This window comes from Bombus bifarius, unplaced genomic scaffold (genome assembly GCF_011952205.1).
Source record: "Bombus bifarius isolate JDL3187 unplaced genomic scaffold, Bbif_JDL3187 scf7180000008244, whole genome shotgun sequence".
NCBI lineage: Eukaryota > Metazoa > Arthropoda > Insecta > Hymenoptera > Apidae > Bombus > Bombus bifarius.
Window position 1 is genome coordinate 495,380 of NW_022884538.1, and position 16,061 is coordinate 511,440.

Sequence of the window (16,061 nt, forward strand, 5' to 3'; positions counted from 1 at the left end):
ACTGTATCGTAACGTGAAAACGTAAAAGTTGCAGTGCTTTCTCTGAGTTTGCTGTATTCGTCAGCTGGTCCCACTTCCAAGGAACACCCTGTATACACGTATACCAGAGCGAGAGGACAACGTTATACTGCCGTTTGAGGCATATATCCGCGGAAAGAGGGAACAGGGTGGGACAGAAGAGAGGGTTGAAACGAGGGTGAAAAGAGAGGCGAGTAAGAGAAAGAGCGAGCGTGCGATTGCGAGAGAAAGGGAGAGAGGGAGAGAGAAAGGAAGGGAAGTAAACGCGATGGAACGCGTAAATGGAAGCCAGTGCTGGAAAGCAGGTATTCTCGTTGACGAACCAATTCATTATTATCCGGGATAAATAATGCGCTGTGTGCCTTGCGGTAACGGGAATTGTTCAATTTCCACGTCGATGTGGTGCGCGTATAAACTGTGCACGGACACTACGGTTGCGTGCGCCGATATCAGCGCGGCCTTTAAATAGATCCAGCCCGTAATTATTGCCGCGGCGCGCATTTCCAAAAATGTAAAACGCTGACGGATACACGGATCGAGAGGGTGGCGTTGCAAGGGGTGAATGGACGCACCGGTGACGAGCATTGTCGATGAAAACGAGATTAATTAGCGACGCGCCGCATTTTCTAGCCGGATCTAATTTCTGCGGGACGCATGGTGCAACATTTTTGCCGGCACTTTGGTCGCGATAAAGGAAACCGGCCAAATACGCAACTCCACTTTGTATTCCCAATGTCGAAATCAGTCGCAATAAAGATAGATTTTCCTGGCTATTTGTTTAATGCGCGATTTATGATTATTTTTATATTTGCAACGTTATGATATGCAATTTTTAATATCGATCGAGGGAGAAATTGTACTTAACGTGGAACAGGTACCCAAGCGTGGAAGGCTATGTTGTTTTTCGAATATCTTCTTTACGCAATCAATCGGAGTAAAAAAGAATTTTTGTAGTTGTACAATCGAAGATTTACTTGAGGCATAAATTAAAGTCATTTTTATATTTGCAACACTATGAATAATTTTTAATATCGACCTGGTGTTAGGAAGAAATTGTACTTAACGTGGAACAGGTACCCAAGCATGGAAGGCTACGTTGTTTTTCGAATATCTTCTTTAGACAATCAATCAGAGTAAAAAAGAATTTTTGTAGTTGTACAATCGAAGATTTACTTGAGGCATAAATTAAAGCCACTTTTATATTTGCAACGCTATGAATAATTTTTAATATCGACCTGGTGTTAGGAAGAAATTGTACTCAACGTGGAACAGGTACCCAAGCGTGGAAGGCTACGTTGTTTTTCGCATATCTTCTTTACACAATCAATCAGAGTAAAAAAGAATTTTTGTAGTTGTACAATCGTAGATTTACTTGAGGCATAAATTAAAGTCATTTTTATATTTGCAACACTATGAATAATTTTTAATATTGACCTGGTGTTAGGAAGAAATTGTACTTAACGTGGAACAGGTACCCAAACGTGGAAGGCTACGTTGTTTTTCGAATATCTTCTTTACACAATCAATCAGAGTAAAAAAGAATTTTTGTAGTTGTACAATCGTAGATTTACTTGAGGCATAAATTAAAGCCATTTTTATGTTTGCAACGCTACGAACAATTTTTAATATCGACCTGGTGTTAGGAAGAAATTGTACTTAACGTGGAACAGGTACCCAAGCGTGGAAGGCTACGTTGTTTTTTTGTAGTTTTGTAGTTTTGTAGTTGTTCAATCGTAGATTTACTTGAGGCATAAATTAAAGTCATTTTTATATTTGCAACACTATGAATAATTTTTAATATCGACCTGGTGTTAGGAAGAAATTGTACTTAACGTGGAACAGGTACCCAAGCGTGGAAGGCTACGTTGTTTTTTTGTAGTTTTGTAGTTTTGTAGTTGTTCAATCGTAGATTTACTTGAGGTATAAATTAAAGCCATTTTTATGTTTGCAACGCTACGAACAATTTTTAATATCGACCTGGTGTTAGGAAGAAATTGTACTTAACGTGGAACAGGTACCCTAGCGTGGAAGGCTACGTTGTTTTTCGAATATCTTCTTTACACAATCAATCAGAGTAAAAAAGAATTTTTGTAGTTGTTCAATCGTAGGTTTACTTGAGGCATAAATTAAAGCCATTTTTATATTTGCAACGCTATAAACAAATTTTTAATATGGAGCTGACGATAGGAAGAAATTGTACTCAACGTGGAACAGGTACCCGAGTATAGAATACCGACACAGGATATTACGTGTTCACAGAAAACGAACAAAAGATAGTTTTATTCCTTTTTGTTAATAAAATCATATTTTAGAAGAGTGGGATTAACAAAGGCTGTGTTTTCCCACAAAGTCGAAATAAGGCGATTGTTCTCGGGACTCAAAGTGATTCGTTGCGTCGAGCCACCCCATTATTTTTTCATCTCACAGCTTTCTTTCTTCTTGATTTTTTTCTTATCCTGTAAGGGAATATCCTGACATCTTACAAATGAAAAAAACCCCGTAAAAAGCAAGTAATCCAAATATGCAATATTCCATAATTGGATCGCTGCTGGGGCTTGTCCATGCTGGGAATTTTACAAAGTTAAAAATACCACGTTCAGCTGATAAATAATCGGTGCAATTATGTCAGTGACGATAAAAAACACACGTAAGTATGGTAAAATAATAACAAATACGAAAAAAAAAAAAACAGAAACGAAAGTTGTCCCACAGCGACAAGGTAGAACGATCCCGCCACGACATTTTAACGTCCGCTCGACCGCTAAATCGCAACGTGTGCGGCACAAAAATGAGCGAGCGACGTATTTTACAGTCGTCTCGGAGATACTCATTTGTCAGATTTGTGAAAATACCGCAATTCCGTATTTCCTACGATATTTGACGCTACTTTCCTCCGTCGCTGTTGGCCGGACGCGTCTCGTTTTTCGCGATCGAACGCCGCGAAAAAAGTCGATGCACTTTATGAATGGCTGTCGAGGAGAAACCGATCTCGATTATTCACTGTCTTTGCGTGTGATTTGTAGCTGATAAACCTTAGGGTTATACGTCAAACGCGAAGTAGGGATTGAGATTAAACTTTGTTACGAATACGATCTGTCTTTGGCGTATCTTGACAGTAATCTGTGCTACGAGTGTGATCAGATAACGCAACGCGAGGGATTACAGAGATGGTTCGGTAAGTCTGCTGTTGTTTCGCTCGGCTACGTGTTTCGCCTCATCCTTTAATAATTCTATAGAATAATTAATTTCCCCTGCTTTTTACGCACGTTACATTTCACCATACGAACCATCGTCAGTATACAATTTCTTCATGTTTCTGCTGGAAAATATTGTCCAAGGTTGATCTACGAACGTCCAACTGTCTAAGATCTGGCCTAAGAATTGCATTTGTTTCAATCCGTACACAGCGTTCCTTTGTTCGAAACGAACTTCCTTTCGTTCTGTATCTCTTTGCAGATTTGCTTCAGAACTGTTTTATTCTATTGTTAAAAAATAGTTGGCGCGTAAATCCGTAAAGTGATATAAAATAAAAAATGTCGTTCATCTGTTATTTCACTTCTGAAACAAAACAAACTTCTCGGACAATCCAATACAACGTGACTACAGGGAAACATCGTAGTGGTGACAACGTCGATTCCGTATCATTGGCATAAATTTCGGCCAGCCGTTTCGTTCAAGCGACCGGAGTAACAAGCGAAAAGTGAAAGAAAAGAGGAAGAAAAAAAAAAGAAAAAAAGAATTGGAGGGTGGAAAAAATAGGGATCGAGCCACGTTAATGATAATACGGTTAGAGCCGATCGAACGCACAATACGAGAACGACTAATTGGCCGCACAGCTCGTTCTTTTTTATTTTAATTCAAGCTATTACGGCTGCAAGTTAAAAGAATCACCTCGTTAATTATAACTCGTTACGGTAACCGACTTTGTTGCTGCCGAATTGCACGCGTTTATCCCGTGGCGGCGTACTCTCGCGTTAATTCCTCAAAAATAATCCACGTTTTTGACATAGCGACCAATTATGAGCACAACCGGGCCCGCGTAATTGGCGAAATCTCACATTATCGGAAAAATCAGCCGCGTACGACGTACGTGCGCGCGCGTGTATACATGTTTCGTGCGCATTGCATTACGAGGCTGCAGCTCGTTTAACGCAACCCGATTTCGTTGCCGTTTCAAAGTTTCAGCGCTGCGCCGTTGCATCCGCGGAGGATCAAACGGCAATTCGTGCGCCGTACAGAAGTTTGGATAAAGGAAAGATCGCAAGATCGTTGGGAAACTAATTAAGGGAGGGGGGTAAGGTTTTAAATTTTTTTTTGCATCTTCTTATTTTTTAATTGAATGCGTTCGTCGTCTCAACATCCGAGCTGATCCAAGCCTCAGCTCTAATCGTCCCATTCATTTGCAGTCCAATAATCGTCAAGCGTTGCGAGCTAATTATCGTAAAAAGCGACAAGAGATAGAGCGATGGGCGCGATCCCGGCCACTTGGACCTCTATTTTCCAACGAGCTTCGATAATTCCATCTTCGTAATCAACTTCTCTAATCATACGAAAGTAAAACACTGTGAACGATACGAAGTTTAACCGCTCAACGCACACGACAGCGCTGTATTTCCACGGACGTATCTTTCTGGTCCATCGATTATTCCATTCGTTCGTCTCCATCGAATCGAGCCATCTCCTTACGCGTCCTTCTTCCTACGCAGTCGGTTAACGAGGTAGATAAAAACCCAGTTTTGCTGGAAACAAGCAACTGGCTGTCGCCTCTTCGCCGTTGAAATTGCGAGCTGCCAGTCGTTGACACGGCGAGAACGAGAAACCGAGAAGCCATAAATCTTTGCAATGGAGCGAACGGCGACGTTCGTTTAGTCGAAAGCGATCAGAATATAATAGAACGCATCCTCGCTGTAATATCGGCGATCCTCGCGCTGCGTACGATTTGCCTGCACGCTCTTTCCTCTTGTCCCGTTCGAGAAGAAACGCAAGCCGAGCACCGCGGCGTGTGCGACACGTAACGAGGTAACGACCGAACCAACCAAAGGCGCGCGCGTCGTTTATTTCGTGGCACGATGTTCCGAAGAAGACTCCTCGTGGTCGGTTTCCACGTCGCGGACGTCCACGATGGGATCAGACGTTCGTGCGGAATGAGACACCCTGTACATCGCAGCATAGATACGAGCGAGTTATCATGGTCGTGTTGCGAGTGTTAATAACGGTACGCGCTATGTCCACGCCAGGTAGACACAGAAGGGACACCTCATTCCGGATGCCCTCGTCTGTCTCTGTTGCACGGCGACGGTCTCTTCGTCGTGTCATTTTCTCGTGGCTCGTACACGTCCGCGTCTCGCTGGGGGACGGTCGTTCGATCAACGGTTCGCGGGACAGGCTCTGTGTCCCCCGCGGTCCTGTCAAAACGAATGTAATCCATAAACGGAAAAATTTGCGACGCATGGGCGCGGAACCGTGCGATTTCCACGGCCGCCTCGATAAAAATCTCGGGATAAAAGGGAGGAGGGCGGTACTATCGCTTTCGTTCAATGTCGTTCGCCGTATTTAATCAGTCGACGACGTGCGTTTTTTCGCTCTCTTTTCTTTCCGTTTCGTGCCACGGCCTTCCGGACCTGCGTCCGATGTTGAATAATTAAAGGAGACGGCTGATTTTCCTTCCGTGTCAAACGAATCTCGCGACTCTGTTTGCGCGCAGGGTGTCGGCGAGATGACGAGATGGCACAGCCGGTTTCCGCTGCGTTTTCTTCAGCTGCTTGTTCGTAGAGCGCACAGAGGGAAATTTGGAGGAGAAAAAACGCGAGATTCGGTAATTTTGTGCTATACAATCGGCGGTAATCCGTGCTTATATAGCGAGTAATTTCGCGCTCTATAACCAGCAGTAATCTGCGATTGTATAGCAGAAAATTACACAACCGCGTGTAGCACAAAATTAATTAAATTGAAATCCGAGCTGCTTGCTAGATTTGCGACGTCCCCTCGCAACGGACGGGTGCAAAGGGTTAATTTTGCTATCGTCGCGGTGAAATGACTGGTGTTGGACGTTCTTTCGCTATCTGCCACAAGCACACATATTCATGATATCGTCCTTTCTTACGACGTTTACGTATTAATTGATTAGATCGCGGTATATTGAATTTTCTATCGCTTCAGCTGTACTTTCACGCGATTACAGGAATCTGATGCTATGGAAATGATAAAGGGACACTTGACACTACGTTTTTATACTTTTTTCACGTAGTACAAGTACCTTGCGCGGTGGAAATACTTTTTGCGACTGGACACTGTCTCTGCTTGTAGCAGCAAAATTACTTTTACCGAGGAAGAAACATAACTATACGCTGCTCGAAATAATTATCGTTAACGCGTCGGATTCTATGGGACGAAGAAGGAAGACCGATGGATTCGATGGATTAACGTGTTATTCGTACACGGTGGAAACAAAACGTGTAGAGTTTCCACGCGTGGTGAGTAGAAAAATCAGAGTGACGGGGAAAATGACGCTTCAATTTTTATCACGCCACTGCGATTCGTTTTAAAAATAATTCGACTGTTAGCTGGTCCGGCTATAAATTAGACACAGACAGCTGATATTTAAAGGAGAAAGTAAGCAGTTGGAACGAGAAGCAGAATTTCTTACGTTTCGTCGTGGAAATCGACATTTGCTTGCTTAACATTTTATCGATAAGACGATTTTATTTTGCTACGAAAGCTGACTCGTCGCTGAGCAGGTTTTTAGAACATTGCAGAGGCGATCTGACGAGAGTTTTCTGAAAAAACCTGTAATTTACGCTCGTTGAAGTATCGATGCTGATGTTAAACACGATGTGCTATATTTTTTCTACGACATTACGTTTTATTCGTATCTTTGATGTCTCCGTATCGCGATGCAATTATTTCTGATCTAAAGTAACGGGAGAGATTGCATATTGAATGGTCGAAGGGTTTAAAAAAATAAGGCCAGATCAAATCGATGAAATAATAGATCGGCAATGAAACATTGCTGTCAACATGCCTGTTGCAAATATAAATACTTAATTATCGTTATCTCCCACCTATCTGCTATATCTCGTGTCTTTTAAATTCATAACATATTGCAGACATGTTATTAGTCGTAATTAAAACCCTCGTCTCGCACTTCAATCAAAACGTCCGCCACTGATTAGTTATGGCAGTCATCTAGCTGCAACTTCGCCTACTCAATCTCCAATCTGCTGCTGCATTAGAATTACAATACGGCCAGCTTCCCTCCACCAAAATAACACATTAAATTCGCCTCTGTATTTTGCCACCAACTCTTCTCATTGTCGGTTAATCGTGCGTAATTTTTATTAATTTCCCAGTTGTGACGATACTGTGAAACATTTTTGTTTCTTTTTTTACCACAAGCTCGTACCATATTTCATGGTTTGCGATGGGCGGAAATAATTTGGCGGGACGAACCATGGAATATAAATTTGTATATAACACGAAGCACGATAAATTATTCCGATAAATTTAATCTCAAGAAGAATGTAAAAAATGACGAAGATTAGAAAAAGAAGGAGAGTTGAATATACGTCGCGTTATTCAGACAGCTACTTTTCAGTTTGTTAGCTGGCTCGTACTCCACAATGGAAGTAGCCAAAGCCAACAAGACTAGCAAATAAAGAAGATTAAAAAGTTAAAAGAGAAGTCGAAGCAAGTACCGGAAAGACACGAGTATCCGCGAGTTTGGTTAAATATCACGTTGAGATATTTCAGCAAATACCGTGAAACCAAGTCCATCTTTTGTCCGTGAGGCCGAAATTAAATAGAAACAACGACTATCGCTCAACGATTAAAACAACACGATATATTTCGGCTAGAAATTAAAGCAACAGGCTACTGTCTCTTAACGATCGAAGCGACAAGACACCGATATCACCGGCGCTCTCTGCGCTGTACATCCAAGAAACATCCTGTGTACAACGTGAACAGTTGCAGCCGGAATGGCTGGTCTTCGTTCATTCGCCGCATAATACAGCGGAATAATTTAGTGACCGGGCCAAGCAGCCACGTTTTGTCGTGAAACAACGCGGTCTGCTCGTTCAATGGGCGATTTTCGAGGACACGAAGGCCAGCAACGGTAGCAGCAATAGGTTGCCAGCAACTCTCTGCACGGTCCCGTGTTGCAACAGATTCATTATGCTCGTGACTGGCCCAGCTATGTTGTCTAGTTCGAAAACAACTATCGCGTTCCCCTTTCCACCCCATTTCGCTCTCTCTCTCTCTCTCTAAATCTTTCTCTAACCGGCAACTGACATTTCTAGACGCGTGCAGCTGGTGCCCACGCTGATAAACAGTCGCTGGTCGATTGATAAGCCGAAGAGACGCCTGAACGGTTCGTACGGAACATCGTTAGCAACGAGCAGCGAAGGAAAACATGTTTGTTGCTTAGAACGATGTTCGTCGAGCCTTTTTTTCGGATAGAAGAGAATACGAAGAGACGGCTCGTTCGTCGTGGTCGACGCGAACAACGATTCTGATAATCGATTTTGATAAAAGCGAATTTTTCGCGAATTTTCCTTCGGCTAACTGGTAGCTGTATGCCACTACACCGTTACGTCGAACGATTTTTTAAGCTCACACGGTAACTAAATTCGTCAGAAATCTCTGCAGGAATTGTTTCATCGTTTGAGCAAAGATTACTGTCAATTTTGTCAAAGTATCTCTGAGCAACATCATCACATCCAATGCAGCGTCTTGAATTTTGAATTTCTACGTACGATAAATAATCCTAATTGCAAATATATATGCAGTTAGTTTCTGCTGCAAAATCGCTAGTTCATTTAACCAGATTTCTCATTGAGACGGCGATCGAGCCTGGAGGTTCGAGTTCAAGTTCAAGGAAAGCGTATCGATCGCCAGTCGCTCGGTTGCAGCGATCTTTCACACAATCGGCCTGCGCTTATTACGCAAGTGGATCGCGGACAACCGCATCCGAGCGCGACCATTCATCTTAGCCGCCCACGTGAGCGGCGCGGCTAAATAAACACGTGTCACCGCCGCGTAATTCATTCCACCCCCGAGCGAACCCTGAAAATGGGACACTTGACCCGACAGCCACGCGAGATTAAAGTTCCGCGCGCCTTCCGCGTGCTATTAAACGAAAAATTACGTTCGTCATTCGGGCAACCGCCTGCTTTCAGCGTGCGCGCGAAAACATTTGAATCTCGCGGCTTCGTTGGATTTTATTAAAAGGACAATTCAGTTAAACGTAACGTTATCCAACGATAGCAATCTTCCATTTAATCTTTCGAATGTACATTTTTCCAATTTACACGCCTCGCTACGAATTCGCCTGACTCTTTAACGGTCGTTCAATTTACAATACGCAGCGTGAAATTTCCTCATCTTTTGTTCTTTGGTCGTTTGGTTGTTAGCTTACGTTAGACAGCGGCTCTTCTTTAACCAACGATAGGAAAATATTGACAATGCGAGCTGAACGCAATTCCATCGTACGGTTTTGTGGGAACGTTGTTTCGTTGCGTTCAGCGTCGCGTTATTTCCTTTGGGTTTCCAGGCAGCAACGAGGCAAATAGAATTTGTTGCTGTTAGTTCGAAATATAGAATCGATATCCTGTATCGAGCTATCGAAAGGCTTCAAAGATCGAGTCAAAATTCAAATTGACAGACCTAAATACAGTGTAGACTTCAGTAACTCGAGAACCTCTATAAGACTATGATTTTGTCCATTTTCTTGCGCTCCGCTGCGGGAGCCTGCGCCAGTCCAAACTTATTTCCACTTAATTTAATTCCAATTATTTCCCGCATGTTCAGATGCGTTGTTCCGCGCGTGTAATCGAAATTTGGAACGGTCAGGCCGCCGCAAGTGGAGCTTCTACCGCCGCTGTTCGACTCGAAGCGAAGCTGCGTGTGGCAAAACGCGAGAAATTAATCGTTCGATATCGTCCCTTTTCCGTTAGCAGTTGCATATTCCTGCAAGCTGATAGATTTTCCTTGGATGAAAGTAAATCGCTGCGCCTTTAACTTTCCCACCTATGGACGTTGGGCAAGACCCAAGTTCCAAGAGTTGCAGCAGGAAATTTGTTAAAAATAACACGTGAAAAGTGTAGAAACTCGCGGAGAGGCGAGTGTAATTGAATCCTCGTTCGCTGAAGCTCTTTTGCCCGGGAATTTTGATAATTCCAAGCCTGCACAGCCTCGAGACTCGAGTTTTACCTTGACACTAACCCTACCCGGCCCGGTCAAACGACCGGTTTCGAAACGTAACTTAAAATCGCACAAATTCGTTCCTATTTCCTTCGTTCATCCAATTTTATGCAAATTATTCTACAACGAAAGATCGATTAGTCTGCATTTTCGACGCGGCTAATTCACGCAACGTATCCTTCGCGCAACTCCTTTTCTTCGTCCTACCTTTGTTACGTACTTCACCTCAACGCACGTACACGTACGTCCGTCGCATAAATTATCGTCCGACGAGTAAAGAAGAATCCTCGTCGATGACTCAATTACTCGCAGCGCGTTCTACGAAATGCCGCGCAATGCGGGCGCAAGGAAGCTGTCGACCGGAAGAAAAATGGGGCGTCGCGACGCTGCGGTCGGTGAAAAAATCCAGGCCATCGAACGGACGGCCGCGACAGCTGAGAGAGGAGGACGCGACCGAGAGAGAACTTTACTTTCCATCTCGTCCAGCCGTGTAATTCGTCAAACACGCGTGCCACCGCGCCGTCGTCGCCGCGTCGCTTCAAAACTAACTGCTGTTTACCCTGCCGCTGCCGCGAGTATAATGGCCGTGACGCGGACAATGCAGTCAGACTGACGGATTTGTTCACAGATGCATCGCTTCCGATCCTCTTGCTCTTCTTCGTCCAACGTAGCCCTGGCCCTTCTGCTCTCTTCTCGTCGAGGCTCAAAGCGAGCAGCAGGTTGCTCTCGCTTCCGACGATCTCAGTTTTGCCTTTCAGGCTCGTCGCTGGTGTCGTCCTGGTTAATTAAAAGAGAAGAACGCCATGGTAGGTCCTTGTTTTTTTCTCTTCTGCTCCTGTTGCGGCGAAACGATGGCAATCGCCGTGCATCGACTTGCTTCACCAGTTGGCTGTCTCCGACGAATATACTCGTCGCGAACAAGCATTTTGTGTTACGAACTGCTCCGCCGGTGACAGAATTGAGAGATGAAACAGTAGACGTGTGTTTTCTAACAAGCCCAACAATTTATTTAATTGCACGCTCGGTATCAATTTTTCAACGTTACGTTGCAATCTGTTCGCGCGTCGTTAAAATTGCGTCCCTCGAATCGAAGCCGGGCTAAGAATCCGCGCCCTTCAGCCGCATTTTCAGCGGCCACAAAGTCTGAACGCGGTTGTAGGTGCGTTGCACGCAGAATCGGCTGAGTCTGGAGCGAGGGTGAAATGGCACGAGACCTTCGATCACGCGGCAACCCTAACGAATTTGGAATATCGAGAGATTCGCTTTTATCTTCTCGAACGATGGCCAGTTGAATCGCCGTGGATCTCAAGCTGTTTTCGAAGCATTCTCCAATCTCGAGTGCATCGCAGCATCGTCAACTTCGCTTCGTTTTGCAACTTTTTAATGCAGCTACTTGGAAATTCTCATCTCCCTTTTGCGATTGCGAGCGTGACGAATGTTTGGCAATTTTTTTCTCCTCAAAAATGCTTACAGAGACAGTAGATTTTTAGGAGGAAGTTGCTCCCACTGACAGATGACAGAAAGTCTGCGAATTTCTTCTTTCTAAAGTTGTCACATGAACGATGCACTCTTTGCAATTGTTACGGGACAAAGTCGCCTGTACGTGTGTATGTGTACGTATCTCGCTTGCTTTAGCTTACCGAGGGCGATATGAATGTTTCAGACGTTCGTCTTTACTACGGTTTCTCACAGAGACGACGAATTTTTATGCAATAGCCAGGAAACGGGTCTCTAAATTGCCAAGATAATTCCTTCGTTATCAAATTATCACAATACGGAGGAATTTCCCTTCGAAGAATCGATTTCTCCCAGAGCCTCTGGTAAAGTATCAGCAGCGAATCTCTCAGATTTCTTTCTATCGAGTTGTCAAAAATTATTCAAAGGATTCTCTCGTTAGATCGTGAAAACGTGCAATTATTACTACGCTTCAAACTCTTCGTTTTTCTACGATGCAAACCATTTCTTCCTTTAATTAACACTTTTCTGAACCAACGAATAAAATCCTGTTCCTCCAACATGAGCAAACATCTCTCGGTCTCTCTCAACTCTTTTAATAAATATTAAAATATTCCTTTTCCTCTGCGTTTTTTTCCATTGAGAAAACGACAAGTTTTCCATCGTCTCGTGTTCTTGTTTCAAGCAACGCAGTAATCGAACGACGACTCCGAGCGAAGAGCGACGAAAATGTCGGTTAGCATAATAGGCAGCTTGCCGGAGACTGGATGCAGCGCGAGTAAAATTCTGTTTATCAAATCTTTCTTATCGTTTCTCCTACTCCCTGGCTCGGCCGAGGTATTTCCAACGTTTATTTCTTTGTCTAACCACACGCGGCGACGTCCGGGCCAACAGCAGCGATGCCGAGAGAACGAGCTTCTCATTTCTTCCTAAGGCTCATACAAAAATCATTTTACTTTCGTTTCGTTTCGTCGAGTATCGCGCTGACACTCGGTAAAGAGAGCGGGTTTCGCGCAACTGCTAAAATTTTCTCGGTACAAGCGTTCTGGGAAATCCACTCTACGACCGACCCGCCATTACGAATGGATTTCGCTAAAAAAATAAGCAACAGCGTGGCTGAAGAAGCTCGTCGTACAGCGATGTAATACAATGGCTTTTTGGCGCGGGACGATCGAACTTGCAGCAAGATTTTTTTCAAAAATCGCTCCTCCAGCAAAGAGCGGAATTTTCCAAGTGGAAATTAAAATTGCTACGAGTCTTCGCCTTGAAATTCTCCGCGTTTAACCGGCCGACTGTTCTTCACGAGCACGCTCGGCTCTCGCGGCGAACATCAGAATCGAAGGAAACGATTCTGTCGACTTTTGTCGCACAGTGCGCAGCAGGCCAATTGTCGCGCGAAATTCGCGAGCCGAGAGAGCGCGCGCAACCGCCCCCGGGGCCGGTAATTTCATAATTCAGCCGCCGCGGCCGAAATTATTCCGCGGACTATGGATAAATTACGTGGACAGGAATCACGTCGGCGCACGCGCCACGTTACGCAAACATTTGCTATCGGCTTAATATCGCATCGAAAATGTCTGATGAATGGACCGCGCCGGCATCCTGCACATTCGCTGTTTCTTTTCGCTCGCTGGTCGATTTTTTGACGCGACTTTTCCAGCTTCGCCGCGCTCGATTCTGCGAAATATATCCGGCGCTTAGAAGAGCAGACTAAGTTTCGAGAAAGATGATTATCGTGGCAGAATTCATATTTTTCTATGAATATAATTTAGAAGGTGGAACTTAGGTTTGTTCGTATATTACGTGCAGTTTGTGCATTCTTCCACCTTCGAGTTTGCCACGGATGCGTTAAAACCGACAGTCTGATTGTGAAATTTCTTGCATACGTTTTGTGCGATAGAATTTTAGTGCCGCGTTCGTGTAACATAATAAATATATTGCATTATTTAAATAAAACACGACACAGTGTAACGCATAAAGATCGAATGTTTCTTTTCTTTGTGAGTTCATTACTGCAATTCTTATAACGAGAATTATATAATATAATTAGCGAAAGTTCGTCGGACCTTTCTTGCGTGAAATAAAAGGATATAATGAATTACGTTGTTTGTTCAGATTTTTCATTTTTCTTTTTTTTTTTTTTTATTTATTTATTTAATATTCATATTAAACGAAGAAACGTTCATATTAAACGAATACGACGTAGCTCTCAGAGCAAAGATCGTGTTCTGGCTTTGGACGCGATCGATTTAATTGCTTCGAAAAATCGATCGCAGCCTTGTCGATTTTAAAAAGCGTGGCGATGAAAGGAATAAGAAATTGATTTCTTTAAAAAATAGCTAACTATCTCGAGAATTCTTCTTGCATCGAAGGATACGATCAAATACGTTTCGAATTTTTATTTCACGACGATGGAATTTTTACCACGTTATCGTATAACGTGATAATAATCGTGATTTATTCTATTTTTTAAATCGAGAGGAAATTTGATCCGCTGGAGAAAATTGAAGTTACGTTTCTAATACAGAGATTCATCTTTGCGCAAGGGTTTTCCATCGTTAAAATCATTGATGGTAAAATTGTTCATCTTAAAAGTAGATTTAGAGTTGCATGTTACGTAAAAGATTTGGCAATTTTATTCTACGAATTCTATTTCGTTATTCTTTCACATATTTTGTAATTATGATAAATAAATTAGAAAAGCACGCAAAGTAACGACACGATGAACCAAGTTCATCGACAGACGTATTATACGAAACGTATTTGTATCGTTAACGGGCATATTTAAGTTTGTAAACGAATTTCAACTAAAATACAGCGTTTACATGAAGTTTCGTTTCCTTAAAAATGGACAGTACAATTATCGAACAATTCGGCGATGTCAGGTAGACGATTTCGAAATTTTATTCGATTAATCCGACATAAAATGATATTCCATTCTGAATGAAAAAAATTGAAACGCGATAATATGGCGTTGCTAAAACTGTGACAGAAAAATCAATAAATTTCAATCATTTCCTACTGATATGAGAAATTTAGAAATTTCCACACAGATACAAATGTTCGATACCATAACGCTGATCGACGAAGAGCAAGTATACATCGAGTTTCGCGAAAGATGTCGCGAAAGACAGACGAAATACGATAGAATTATGAAAATTAAAGAACAAACAACACCACGACCACAATTTCCGATTTCGAAATTTCAATCGATTAATCTGCCACGAAGCGACGTTTCGTTCTCGATTCAACGACTTTATTATAACGAAATTAAGAAAACGTAAACGTAACGATACAGCGTGGCCGAAAAACCGTCTAAAAGCTCGGTAAAAAGAAACGCGAAAAGAAAAGAAAGGTCCGCGAACATTAATTATTTTCTGTCGATCTGCGACGTACAAAGAAATTAACAAAATCTGCATAAAGATAAGAATTTTCAATCTCCAAGCACCGATTGACAAAAAAAAGAAAAGAAAAAAGAAAAAAGAAAAAGCGATCGAAGGAGAAACGAATGGAAGCTGGCGCGACGATTTGAAAGAATCGGCAGGACTTACGCGTGGCAGCCAGTATTATTGAACGTTATCGATTAATCGGTCGCGATGCAGCGGCGTCCAGTGGAAATTAATATTCCTGGTAATAAATAATGCGGGTGGAAACCGCGTGAGCGCAGCGCAAACGTCGCGCATTAATAACACATCGAGAACGTTTCGCCTCGTTCAGATAACAGAAGCTTTATTTCAATTACCGCCGCGATTACCCACCGACTTTCCACCCCTGTTAATCTTCGCGGATTTTTCCACGTTCCATGGACTCGGATTCCCCTTGCCGCCACCATTTCTCCTGTGTTTTTAATCGCCCGAAGAAACGTGCGGCTATGCCATACGTTTAAGTTAATCATTCGGCTTTAGAAAGATTACACGTACGCCGTGAAGCGTAAATTACCACCGTCAATTTGTTTATAGAGTATTTAAGCATCGTATATATAAATGAATAAATATATGAGTACAGTTTTTCATAAGATAATCAAATATTCGTAGCACCACTAGTAGTCTCCGTGTTTTCGCATATAATACACGGTTTAATGATATTCCGGCAATCTATAAAATGTGCAAAAAAAAAAAAAAAAAGATCATTACGCCTCGTGCATTATCACCGTAAATTGTTCGTGGATTATTTAAGGGACGTGTATGGAACAAAAATTGCGTACACGTTTTTCAATAAAATAATAGTAGTAGTATCTTTATGTTTTTGGATATGATACGCAGTCTGATAACATCCCAATGGCCTATAAAGCGCTGGAAAAAATACCATAATGCTGTTCCGATATATTTTTTAATAAAATATATATATATACGATCATTGCGTGTATTTATAAGGATTCTTTTTTATTT